This window comes from Ascaphus truei, chromosome 5 (assembly GCF_040206685.1).
Source record: "Ascaphus truei isolate aAscTru1 chromosome 5, aAscTru1.hap1, whole genome shotgun sequence".
NCBI classification, from domain to species: Eukaryota; Metazoa; Chordata; class Amphibia; order Anura; family Ascaphidae; genus Ascaphus; species Ascaphus truei.
The window spans coordinates 199,832,149-199,845,543 of record NC_134487.1 but is presented as its reverse complement, the minus strand read 5'-3'; the positions used below and the strand labels follow the sequence as shown (position 1 = coordinate 199,845,543).

The following is a 13,395-nucleotide window of genomic DNA, read 5'->3' as shown; positions in this document are numbered from 1 at the left end:
ATCTTTCCCCAGCGGTGCGCGACAGGTTTTCAGGCAGGCAGGGGATTTTGAGATTAGCATTTGCGACGTCAATGTGGCCACGCCCTGCCAGCGGCTCAGCCAATGAGGGCGAACCAGCCGCGGGACGTCAAGGCCACGCCCCTGCAAACCCACCGTCACGCTCCCTCCTGTCGCAAACCTTCCCTCTCCCCTCAGACAGCCGATCGCGGTGTAGCGCTCTGCACGCGCCGCCCCCCGCCGGGCGCGCGCACCACAGTGAAGACTTGGGACTCACCCTAAGAGAAGTTGCAGAGGCCTCACGCCTCCCCTGACATTTAATTTAAATGCCTTGGGGAAGAGAGCATGGCCTCTGCAACCACTGTGCCCCCCCACCCCCTAGAAAATCCTGCCCCCCTGGAGTAGAGCATTGAAAATGGAATACATTTGTATAGCCAATGCTTTAACCGCTACACCATAAATCCTTGCTAGATTATATTGGAAAAATAATGGGGCCTATTTATCACTGTCTCCAAACTGCAAAAATGGGTCAAAATAAGAACAAAAAACAGCAGTTTTTTCAAAGAACATTATTCCCATGGAATATTTTTCAGTAACTAGACTTAGATTAATAGACCCCAAGGTGTCATATACTATCTGACGTGCAAATTTGTATGCCTCAAAGATATAATTATATATACTTTAGGTATTGTAAGATTAATAGAGCAATTACAAGCATTTTACCAGTAGCCAAGTATGATTATGTCTTTAGGATGCACGTGACCGTAATAAATCAAGATGTACAGTAGTAAAGGCAAGCCACTAATTGGTTGTTGAAAGCTTGAGCTAGTCCAGCACTTCATTATGGATTTTACATTATGTCAAAATTAGATAAAAATAACTTGATCTGTAGGTTTTTTTTTTAATGTTTATATGTGGTGTGGCACTTTTTTTATTTTTGTAACCAATTAAAATGTTTAGTCATGATAAATACATTGTTATGACAGTTTATTTATTCTGCAATAATGCATTTAGTGCTTAAATTATCACTTAGCACAGTCACAAGCAAAGTACATTGCATTCAGAAAGCAATGTTACTTTTTTTAACATGCCGAAATAGTTATTCACTCTAACAAACATTTGAAGAAATAACATATAAGTGCTTTACCCTAATCCTATACCCCCCCCCCCCCCATTAAGTTAAATGTCTATACTGTACTTTGAAGGTTTGTATTGTATGTACAAACCCTAATTGAGACATGGCCAACGCAGTTCCCATGTCTGCTTATTCTCTTTCCTTTCACACTGTATGAGCTCTCATTTATATTGTACAAACATGCAGCTTGTGAACCAGTGATATAAAACTTGGAGTATTAATAGTAGAGAGAAAGAAAACACCATAAGCCTTATGTATTAAGAGTCACAAATGCCATTTTTGTCGTACAATTGATGCACTGAAATTCCACATTTGTTTGTACTGGTGTGCACATACAGTACTAACCTTATTTTCTCTTAATGTACCCTTAGTACATTGGGCCCATAGTGTACTAAGCTTTGCTAATGACTTTATTATTGTACACAGAAAGTTTATTTTAAATTGCGCTTGTGTAGGCTTATATACTAACCTGACATTTTTTTTTCAATCTGCACCACAGCATCAAAATACGTTTTTTCCATTTTGTTGGGGGCATGTTAATGGTACTGTGTGCACTAAAAAAAAATATTTCTGTGCTAAAAAATGTAACAAAACACAAAACCCCAGCAAGCTCTTTTTGGTAGTGTTAGGACTTGCGAACAGGGTCTGCCTTGTCGTGGCACGCAAGCTTACAATGCTTTGGCCAAAGGGTTAAACTAAATGACCATTTTTCAAGAGAATAATTAGTATTTTACTGTGTATTTTTGTCATGTTGGCTGTAGCATTGGGCTTCTCTGTCGTCTGTTCTAAAAAATTTAAAGAAGAAAATGTGTCAAAATCGTCAAGTTCAACGTGGCGTAGACCCTAAACTTTTTTTAGCACTCGAATTTTGACGCACACATTTAAAAAAAATAATAATAATTTGTACATAGGCCCCGCAATGTTTTTTTGTACTTATTTTGCCCCAGCTTTACAGCTGGGAGACATTAGAAAATAACCCCTCAGGAATTTAAGAAATTGTCATGTATGCCTCATGTTAATTAGAAGAGAGAAGGAAGTGCTGCAGGCACTATAGCAGCTATGTATCAAAGTCTCCTGGCTGCAAAACTGGGGCACAGCTGGAGCAAAAAATCTGCCCCATATTTATCAAAGCAAGAAATCACATTGTATTCTCTGGGACCTTTTACTTTTATAAATGTGGTGCAATGTTTTTGCTTTGGCTTTGCCCTGGTTTTGCATCCAGGAGATTTTAATACATATCCCTCTAAGTAATTGGGCAAATGCAATGTCTAAGATTTATATTTGTATATAATTATATTTAAGACCATTACTACTAATTATATCGATTTTCTATGTTTTCTAAAGAAATTCAGCAGTCACCTATATTTCATATATTGTCACAGCAATTGGTTTACTTTACTAGTAGATGGAAGTGTGTCTTAAATGACTGTAGGTCTTTATACTAGAGACCTACTCACAAAATAATTACAGCCACAGTGAACAGCATCATTTGAAGTGTAACTTTTGAACCGGCGTAGTTTGTCATGAAGAAGCAGCCATGACTTGAAATGTCTAGTAGTATTATAATTACAAAGGATGCCTTTTCCATATACATCTTATTTTGAAACTGGTAGTTTGCAATTTTCCATTTTGCCCAAGCTCACATGGTCAAATTGCATTGTTAAACATGCTTTGAAAAGCCTTTTAATACATTTGGCCCAAATTTTCTTGGCCGCTGCCAAAATCCAGAAGTCATTGGAACTCAAACTGTGTTCTCCCCTTTCAGGCATTGGGCCTTTGCCATTAATCCACTAATTCGCCCCTAATAAATGATATACATGCTAATACAGTAGCCTATGGTGGGTGGTACATTTAATTTACAACTCACTTTTTTAATAAGTTATGTTGAGAATAAAAAGCTGATGACGTAACCATCCCTACTGTCTGCAAAGGAACAAACTTGTTAAAAACCTTTCTGATGGTTAGATAAAATGAATATAAATGAATGGATTAGAGGAATATAAATTATTGTATTTTTCCATTAATGGTTGAGATTTATAGTACATGAACAAAAGCTTAAATTAAACGTGCAAAGTTGGATAGCAAACATTTTAATGCAATGATTAAAATTAACATTTCATTCAGAATAGAGCAAGACGCTTAGATAGTTCACTTCACAACAGATTTAATGTTGTGGTGATTAATCTGTCTGGGCAGTAGGAAAACCTACGTTTTTATTTGTGAACTGAGTAAAATTTACCGTAGGTGTTGATTTATTATACAGTAGTTCGTGAAGATACATACTGTATGTAGCAGATGGGTTTGCACCTGTTACTACATGGAAATGTGTGAAATTGCGTGTTTAGCTTGGTAAATCTTTTGATGTTGTTACTATCGGTTCTATTTGTTTCAATTGAGCAGCAGTATTGCTGGGTGCAATAATATCTTCTACATCTGTATGTTTGATTCACAGTAGCATGCTTTTTTGTGAAGAGTGACTACTATTATTATAATCTTTTATCATTATGGTGCCAACATAATCCGCAGGGCAGTGTGGGATGGAGGGTAATAGCAAAGTATGACAAAAAAATTACATGTAAATTTAAGACAAACTGAGACAATAGGAATTAAGTTTTTACTCCAAAGAAGGTAAGGCAAGGAATAGACCTTACTCCAAAGAGCTTACCATCTTAGGTGTTGAGTGAAGACAAAAGGAATAGCGTGTATGTCAAGGCAGGGGGTTGTTGCTCAACATTAGAAATGGGCAAAATGGTCAAAATCTGATCCGTGGATTTTTCCAGACAATTTGGGTACAAGCCGATCTGCGCCCTGAAATCCACACACTCCAAAGTCCATGAAGATTCCTTGGAATCCACTGTCTGATTCCGTCCACGCGGTTTCTGCAGAAACCGCGGATGGAATTGCCCAGAATCCGTTCAATGCCCAGAATCCGTCCAATGTTTTTCAGCCAGTGATTGATAATAAGTGTCAATAAGAGGAGTATATAATGTTGAACATACTATAGTAGGGTGTATAAAATCGCCAGTTTAAAGCAGAAATCCTGCCTGGTATTTTGTTTTAAATGTGGTTCTAGTGTCACATGAGCTGAAAGGCTCCCATGAAGCTGAACTAAGGTGCCCTGCCATTTTTGTGCTAATTCTATGCTTAAAAAGTACAAATATGGTGGCAGACTACAAACATTGCCACCAGGGTCGCCAAAAGAAAGCCACAACATCATCTCCTAACATTGTGACTTTTCTATTTAACATCGTAGCAAACCCAACCCTGGCCACAGAGGCTGAGTGCAACAAATGAGCTCCAGGGGACCTCCGGTTCACGTAATATTAAAACAAAAATGTAGACGGGATTGCTCTTTTAAAGCATCTTCTCTACTTTTACAAGCATTAAAAAAAATACCAGGTCATGATCAGCAGCAAATGTAAGAAACCCATTTTCATTTCAAACAGTGGCAAGCAGAAGATACCGTTAATTCATATGTAGAAATGTCATTTTCTTATCATTACTCACTTGTCAGTAACACTCAGTAGAAAACTCCTACTCCTTGAATATAGACCAACCCAAGCCCAAGGTTTCAGGTCCTGTTAAGTCTCAGTCTCTGAAATAAGTCACACTAATTCCTAGGGTCAGTGATTGCATGTCTCTTTTAATCCTGTTCTTTTAATGTAACCATGTATTTTTTAACTCTCTGCCCAGGACATACTTGAAAACGAGAGGTAACTCTCACTGTATTACTTCCTGGTAAAACATTTTTATAAATAAATAGATATAAATAAAAAATGTATTTCTGTGGGATCTTACTTTTCATTGTAATATTTAATTAAGAACCAACAAATGATACTAGTTTATGTTTTTAAAGCTTTTCTAGTCTCCAGAGGCATGGGTAGCATGTTCTCACTTGCTCCAAACTCACCATATGAATCTTGAATTTATAGAGAAGCAGCAAATACTGCCCTTCAATAGCAATAGCCATCTTGTAAACTATGGAATCTATAGGGTAGATCCACAGAAGGACGTTAATTATTTACGTAATATTAGTTACATATTTACATAGTTAAATAGTTACATAGTAGATGAGGTTGAAAAAAGACATATGCCGATCAATTTCAACCTATGCTAAATTTAGATGACAGATATGTATTTGTATTTACAGTATTTTTATCTAGGGAAAGCAAAAAAAATACCCAGTGAAACATTACCCAATGATGTCTCATAACAGGAAAAAATTATGGAAATTAGATTAATCCCCAGATCAACATCTTCCCATGTTTACTTATTTGGTATATCCCTGTATACCTTTCCTTTCTAAAAAGATGTCCAACTTTAAAAAATATATATCTATTGTATCGTCTGCATGGGTAATGAATTCCACATTGTAACTGCCCTTACATAACCCTTTCCTTTGTTCCTCCAACCTTAAGAGATGATCCTGTGTTGATTGTACTGCCCTTGGATGAATAATTCTTTTGAAAGCTCCTTGTATGTATACACAGGCGGCACACTTTATCCGAGTGCGGCTCATTCCGCAAGCCGGGAAATGTCCCGGCTTGCAAGCCGCACTCCCTCAGCGTGCCGCGCATCACCGATGCGCGGTCACGCATCATCGGGTGCCTGTGCCGCCTGTACGCGTGCCCAGGGCTCCCCGAGGGAGCCCTGGTGTCGCGTGGATGTCACGACGGCGGCGGGACGTTCCGGGGGACCCGGCGGACCCGGTAAGGAGAGGGGGAAGCCCCGATCGGCGGGCCTCTCCTCCGAGGCTTCGGCGCGTGCCCGGCACCCTCCGGCGCGCGCCAGGTTACTGCTGCGGCCGAGAACGGGCAAATGCTTGAATAAACTCGGCCGCAGCAGTATATAGTTATCATTTCCCCTCTTAGGCTGAGATTATAGTGCAGGCTACATTGACGGCGACACGACCGGTGATGTCACCCGCCACGTCGCAAAAGTTGTAATTCAGTGTTTGCAATGTCGCTGGCTGCAAGGGGCGGTGACGTCAAGTAGAGGCTATGTGATTGGCTTATTGAAGTCACGTGGTGCGGCCGTCGCGGTAAATATAAAAATGTATTGACTTCAGCGATTTTGGTCGCTGTGTTGGACCATCGCGGTTGCGCCCACTATAGGCACACACAACGGATTACAGCTACTTGCTTTGATGCTGCACGCCGTCGCTGTAGCTGGCACTATAAGCGCGTCCTTGGACACCTATTTTCTAATGTAAACAAATCTATTTTGCTAGCCCCTCCTCATAATTCAGATCTTCCATCCCCTTTATTAATTTGGTGTCTCTTCGCTACACTTTTTCTAGTTCCATAATTTATTTTTTATGGAGTGGTACCCAAACCCGTACTCAATTTTCAAGTTGTGGTCTTACTAATGATTTATACCGTGAAATAATTCTAATTTACATCCCTTCCATTCATTCCCCATTTAATACAGGATAAGATATTATTTGCCTTTGCAGCTACTGCAGGACATTGGGCACTATTACTAAGCCTACTGTCTACAATTACTCTTAGATACTTCATCAAGGATTGACCTACTGTAGTCAGTGATGAGTATTGTTTTGAATGGTGAGCTGAGTGACTATTAGCTGACTTGCAAATGTCCATGGTCGGATAAATGCTGCTGTCACTTCCACCACATCAACTGGACTTTGTCCAGTCCACTATACTCACTGACTTGACAGTTAACACTATCACTCACTGGCACAGTGGCACTGTTGGCCAGTGACTTGTTGTGCGTATCCACAATGCCCCCACACTACCACCACTACCGATCCGTTATCATATCATTGCCAAAGATTAGACATAGCCATCTATTTTATTTTGACCATCTAATGAGGGCCCAAACAAGCCAATACCCAAACTGCCATGCTATCACACAGTGGTACTGTACAACATAATATCTAGGTTAACTTGGAAATGACACCTGGCGGCACTGCAGATCGGCCATTAGCCACCATTACATAATATCTTGATTGGCAGTTGTCACAGTTTAATTCGTTTTTGTGATTTTTTAATTTTTCTTTTGTAATCAAAATATAGGGATCAGACAGCACAACCTAAAGAACGAGAAAAGCTACGTACTGATGGTGCCATAGAAACAAAAAGGGACCCTAATTCCCTTTAAAATTCAGAACAAAACAAAGGGGTGTACCCAGCACTCAAATGAAAATAAATCAACAAATACAGGATAAGCCAAAACTAAGATATTTTTACTAATGAACAAGAAAAGATACAGGGAAGCCTGATCCCTATGGAATGTATTCTTAAAGGAATAACATAGTGGGTATTCCAACACTGCAATGGAATTCAGGAATATCCGACAGAGTCAAACAATTAACAATTGTTAGAGACCCTAGCCATGTCTGTTTCTGCATTGACAACCAGGCTTTAATAGTCCTGGAAACTTTTATATGCCTGCCTGGAAATATGGGAGAAGAAAGTGTTGAGTGTCTCTGATCTACCAGTTGAGCTTTCTTCCTGTTTGGTTTTGCGATTTTACTTTTGTTACTTTGTGTACAGGATATGGCTTCTCTAAATATATTAGAAGGATTGGGTTGCATTTATTGGTGTCTTTAATATCTTATAGCTTTCTATTATAGTTTACTATGTTTGTAGGTGCTGTGAAGTACAGTATGTTAATGTTTCCACATATTATTTACTATTTTAAGGTAGCCATTTAAGTTAAAATAACTCTGGAAAGCATAACATGAAATACGTGTACCATAGAATTTATAATGATACTATTTATAATAGTGAATAAATTAGAGGTAAAACCTACCTCGGAAAGAATCCTTAGATTGTTAAATTGTTTTCCCAGTTACCTGCATTTTCTCTGGATTATTTAAATTCAGGTTAGGTAAAACCAGTGGACATTTAAATCTGTGACCTTGACAGAAATTAAGCTTCATTTTTCAGGTGTAAGAGGAGCATTTCTTTGGGAAAGTGGTAATCTTATTGAGTAATGATAACTATACTGCAGTGGCGGATTTGCAATTTTGCAGCCCTTAGGCCCATACATTTTTGCTGCCCCTAAATTTTTTGACCTCGGTTCATTATTTTGCTAATTGTACCACACTTTAATTTGACGCCCAGTCCATGCGCCAGAGTATGTATGTATGTATGTATGTATGTCTTTATTTGTATAGCGCCATAAAATGTACATAGCGCTTCACAGTAGTAATACATGTCATATAAATAACAAATATAAATAACAGATCATGGGAATAAGTGCTTCAGACATACTGTAAAAGTAACATTAAGGAAAGAGTCCCTGCTCCGAGGAGCTTACAATCTAATTGGTAGGTAGGGAGAACGTACAGAGACAGTAGGAGGGAATACTAGTAAGTGCTTCTGCAGGGGGCCAAGCTTTGTGTCATGTGTCCATGTTATCCAGTGCTACTCATATGCTTCTTTAAGCAGATGTGTCTTAAGGTGGGTCTTAAAGGTGGATAGCGAGGGGGCTAGTCGGGTATTGAGGGGAAGGGCATTCCAGAGGTGTGGGGCAGAAAGTGAGAAAGGTTTAAGGCGGGAGAGAGCTTTAGATACAAAGGGGGTAGTAAGAAGACTTCCTTGAGAAGAACGCAAGAGTCGTGATGGTGCATAGCGAGAAATTAGGGCTGAGATGTAATGAGGGGCAGAAGAATGTAAAGCTTTAAAAGTGAGCAGTAGAATTGAGTGTGAGATACGCGATTTAATCGGAAGCCAGGAGAGGGATTTCAGCAGGGGAGACGCTGAGACAGATTTAGGAAAGAGTAGAGTGATTCTGGCAGCAGTGTTTAGGATAGATTGTAGGGGAGACAGGTGAGAGGTAGGAAGGCCGGACAGCAGGAGGTTGCAGTAATCGAGACGTGAGAGAATGAGGGCCTGAGTCAGAGTTTTAGCAGTTGAGTAACAGAGGAAAGGGCGTATCTTTGTGATATTGCGGAAGAAAGAGCGACAAGTTTTAGAAACGTTTTGAATATGAGAGGAGAATGAGAGAGAGGAATCAAGTGTGACCCCTAGGCAGCGTGCTTGGGCTACTGGGTGAATGATCGTATTTCCAATAGCAATGTGGAAGGATGTAGTAGGGCCAGGATACCTTTTTAAAGGAGTATACCTTTTCCATATTGCACAAGGGGTTGCGAAAAAAAAAAAAGCCTTTTTTTCCACTCCGGCAGCAGGACTGAACCTACATATATTCAATTATTTAGGATAACTAGATCGTTTTCAGTGTTCAAATCTGTATTCACTCACACCTATTTAATACTTAAGACTACATAAGTATTCCAACATTAGTTATACACTATCACTGTTTTTCAACCTTTTTTTGGTTAGGGAATTCGAATTTGAAATTCTGCGGAACACCAATCCTCGCCCCCTGTCTGCCACCCCGTCTCTCTCCCCCTGCCCCCAACACTTATACACACCCACAAACACACACTCTCCCTCTCACTTACACATGCACACACACACACACACACACACACACACACACACACACACACACACACACACACACACACACACACACACACACACACACACACACACACACTCTCCCACTTACACACACACACTCTCCCACTTACACACACACACTCTCCCACTTTCAAACACTCCCACACACAGACACTGGCACACACACTGACACACTCTTACACTGACACACTCTCACACTGACCCACACTCTCTCAGGCGCACACTATCTCTCAGACGCACACTCACAGACACACTCACACTCTCAGAGACACACTCACACTCTCACAGACACACACACTCTCACAGACACACACACTCTCACAGACACACACACACATACTCTCACAGACACACACACTCTCGGACACACACACACACTCTCTCTGACACACACAATTGTATCTGTCTCCCCCCGACAACAACAGAATCCCTCCCCACAACAGAAACCTCCTCCCCCAAAAATGGAATCTATCTCTTCCCCCATCCCTCCCTTCACTCACTCACCTTAGTGGATGCTCTGGGGATGCCTTCTGCTCTGATGCCTGCTCCTCCTACAAGCAACTGCACAGCATGGCTCAAATAGAATTGCAACATTGTTCCCACGCTGTACAGTTGCTTGTACGCCACACCCATTCCAATGTCTCCTCCAATCCAGGCTCGGGGAGGCGGAGCCTGAGGACTGTGTCTGTGAAATCAGGATGCAGGGAAAATCTGCCTCCCCCAAATTCTGCCGCCTTGGGCCTGGGCCTAATTGGCCTAATGGCAAATCTAACACTGTTTGTCCGGCTATACAAATCCACATGTTTAATCCTAGAGCCACCAAATTTGGCATGGTATTTAATAGGGTCAAAAGGAAGAGCATATGTAGGGTTTTGGTATGTTTGTCCCATAGCTTTGTATATCATATATAAGGCTTAGGTATGTTTCTGTACAAAGGTTCAACTGTACAAGATATCTGCAACTCATTATGATGCCACCAATATGATGTCACGTGCTAGATATATAGCCTACCAGGTGCAACACCCAGTACCTGACTTGCTTAGGGAAATTGTGGATGTAGGATCGGAGGCGGCAAAGGAGACAGGCGTCTCAGGACAGCGAGGAAGAAAGAGAGGGTGGTTGGTATAGGGAGGGTGGGGGTGAGGGAAGCCAAGAGCAGGGTCCAGACAGGTTTGGCTGGGTATCTAGGGGTCACGCAGCTGTTGTGTTTCCAGAACTTCAAGAGTTACTTTGAACTCTCCCTACTTTGGACTCTCCCCGGGCAAAGCTGGGTAACTCCGCTAGTTTTATATCATTGTACCATAAGAGTTTCTTAAGAAAAAAAATATATCTCTAGTATAATAAGTAAGTAGAATTCAACAAGTTATATTGGGTCTATTCCAAAAATAAATTATTCACAAATTGTGAAAATTATTATGGACCAATATAAAATAATACATTGGCGATATTCTGTTTAAACTTGCAATGAGAAGACGTTCTTTATGATGTAATCTTGTTTTTATTACCAAAAAGTTCTCTAAAATGCCATGACTTCATAAATTAACATTTAAAAATGACCAACCCGTCTTTTCTCATGAGGTAAGGACATGATTTCATAAAATGTGTGAAATATACTTTTGAATTGATGTATCTGAGAAAACGTAGCGTAGACTGCTTTCTTCAGCAGAGTTATGTTAGAAGACCTGTGTGACATTCCCATGAGGGTATATTGGAGCAGCCAAGGCATGTCGGTCTCTTTTTGATGCCTCTTTTCCAGTTGGCATTGGGAATCCAAATGTACTTGGAGATGTCACAGAATTATGAATGTTAAATGTGTTACACCTGCTTAAATCCTCTAGAGCTGTCAGTGTTGCTATGTCATTATCCAGATTCATACTACTTCATTTATTGGTGTCATTGAGCTATAACTTAATTCTACTGCTTTTTTTATTCGCATCTTTCTGTTTTTTTCATGTATACATACATATCAGATATATGAATTAGGAACATTATATTTTATGGGCTGAATCTATCTACTTAGACTGTGATAATCTGTATAAGCAACACATATGCAAATATCACTATTTCCTCTATGTGTCTACCAGCGAATGCCACGCCAATGAGTTTCACTTGTGTTGGGGCACATCCAGAATATACAAGAAATCAACACTAGCTATTCGACATTCAGTGACAACTAAAATCTGTATATTACAACATTTAATGAGGCTATGTATATAGTTAACAAAATATTATGTTTGGAGTATTAAAGTTTTATGGTATTTTTTCCTGACTTGCGCCGTATGACATAAGGCCACTGAAGGGGTTAACCATATGAAGACTGCCCTCGGCACCAGACTGATCACTACTGATGATGAAATGGAAGGGGAGGAATCCTTCTTCCATTCCACTTACTGATAGATTGCATTTTCCCCTAAAAAATAATGAGCTGTAAAATTATGTCATGCCACCCATGGCTTGCCAGACCCAATGACGTAATAGCTACATCTAAAGGGCACCCAAACGGTTAAGATACAAATATTTTAAGGAGTTTGATACATGATCTCCAATGTGATTTTGTACAGTGCACGTTTATCTTCTCCGTTTTGTATGCTCATTCTGACATATTTTCTATTTGTTCATTTGCATTTAGGACAGAGGCATATATAGCTTGGATGGATTTTTGAAAGTAATTTGGGATTTTTACGGGAACTCTGATTTATACTGCATTGAAAGAAGTAGTGTGGACGTGGTATAGTTATTCTAATCTTCTATTTTTAACCAAGGCAAAGTGCATTAAGATGATCATACTGGATAATTAACACATTAATCTATGAATTTTTGGCCATTTTTAATCGTAGGGATAGGCTACCCTCACATTTTCTAGATACAATTTTTGATAGTGTGATTAGATGATTCCTCTGAACTGCCTTCTTTCAATCCCAGGCCAATCCCAGGCCTGACACTTTTTTTATTCAATATGTTGTTCTGTAAGTGATATAACTGTCCTATTTTCAATTACCTAAACATTGTGTTTGGTTTGGTTTAGACCCTTGGGGACAAGATAGCGAAATTGCGAACTGTGAGAGAAGCTCCAACGGATTGTGTCTGCCCACCAGGTATGTCAATGTGAATTTTCATTTTTGTATCTAGTATGGATTCTTTTTATATCAGTATCTTAAACATTTATGGTAAAATTAATTTTTGTTAAGCATACTGTACTCTATAAACCTAATTTAGTATTATGTTCATAGCTCTTGCCAACTGTGTTGAATAACACTAAATCCGAAAGAGATACAAACGTCTATTACTGACATTATGTGCTTTGTGTTTTTAGTGTGACTGAAAAGTATTTTGCAAGTCATGTTGATAATGTAAGAAAAATAATAGGAGACATTTGATAGGTGTATATAGTTAGTGCTTATACATACTGGGATTCTGCTTCTTATGATTTCAAACAGAGATTTGTAGGATTTAAAAAATGCATTTACAGTAATATCACTTTTCTTTGTTCATTCCCAAAGTAACATACTGTAGGGCTCAAGTTGTAAGTAGAGTACTTCAAGGATCGGTACTGGGACCCTTACTTTTTAACTTGTTCATTAATGTCCTTGAGGTAACCATAGAGAGCAAAGTCCCCATCTTTACTGAGGACCCTAAATTGTGTAAGGTAATATAATGGAGCAGGATGTTGTTTTTCTCTAGAAGGACTTGGATAGACTAGAAATTTGGGCAGGTAAATGACAGATGACGTTTAATACAGATAAATGTAAGGTTATGCATTTGGAAAACAAGATTATTGGACTCTTACATCACCCCCAGAGTTACTTT

At 39.6% G+C, this 13,395-nt stretch overlaps 1 long non-coding RNA gene across 1 annotated transcript in view; it reads left to right on the top strand.

Annotated features, from left to right (window-relative positions):
* The window catches only part of LOC142494529 (uncharacterized), a 384,192-nt gene that overhangs the window by 42,882 nt on the left and 327,915 nt on the right, over positions 1–13,395 (top strand). The window contains exon 2 of the long non-coding RNA XR_012801512.1: positions 12,614–12,683. This is a non-coding gene — a long non-coding RNA (uncharacterized LOC142494529). The remainder of the gene's footprint in view (positions 1–12,613; positions 12,684–13,395) is intronic.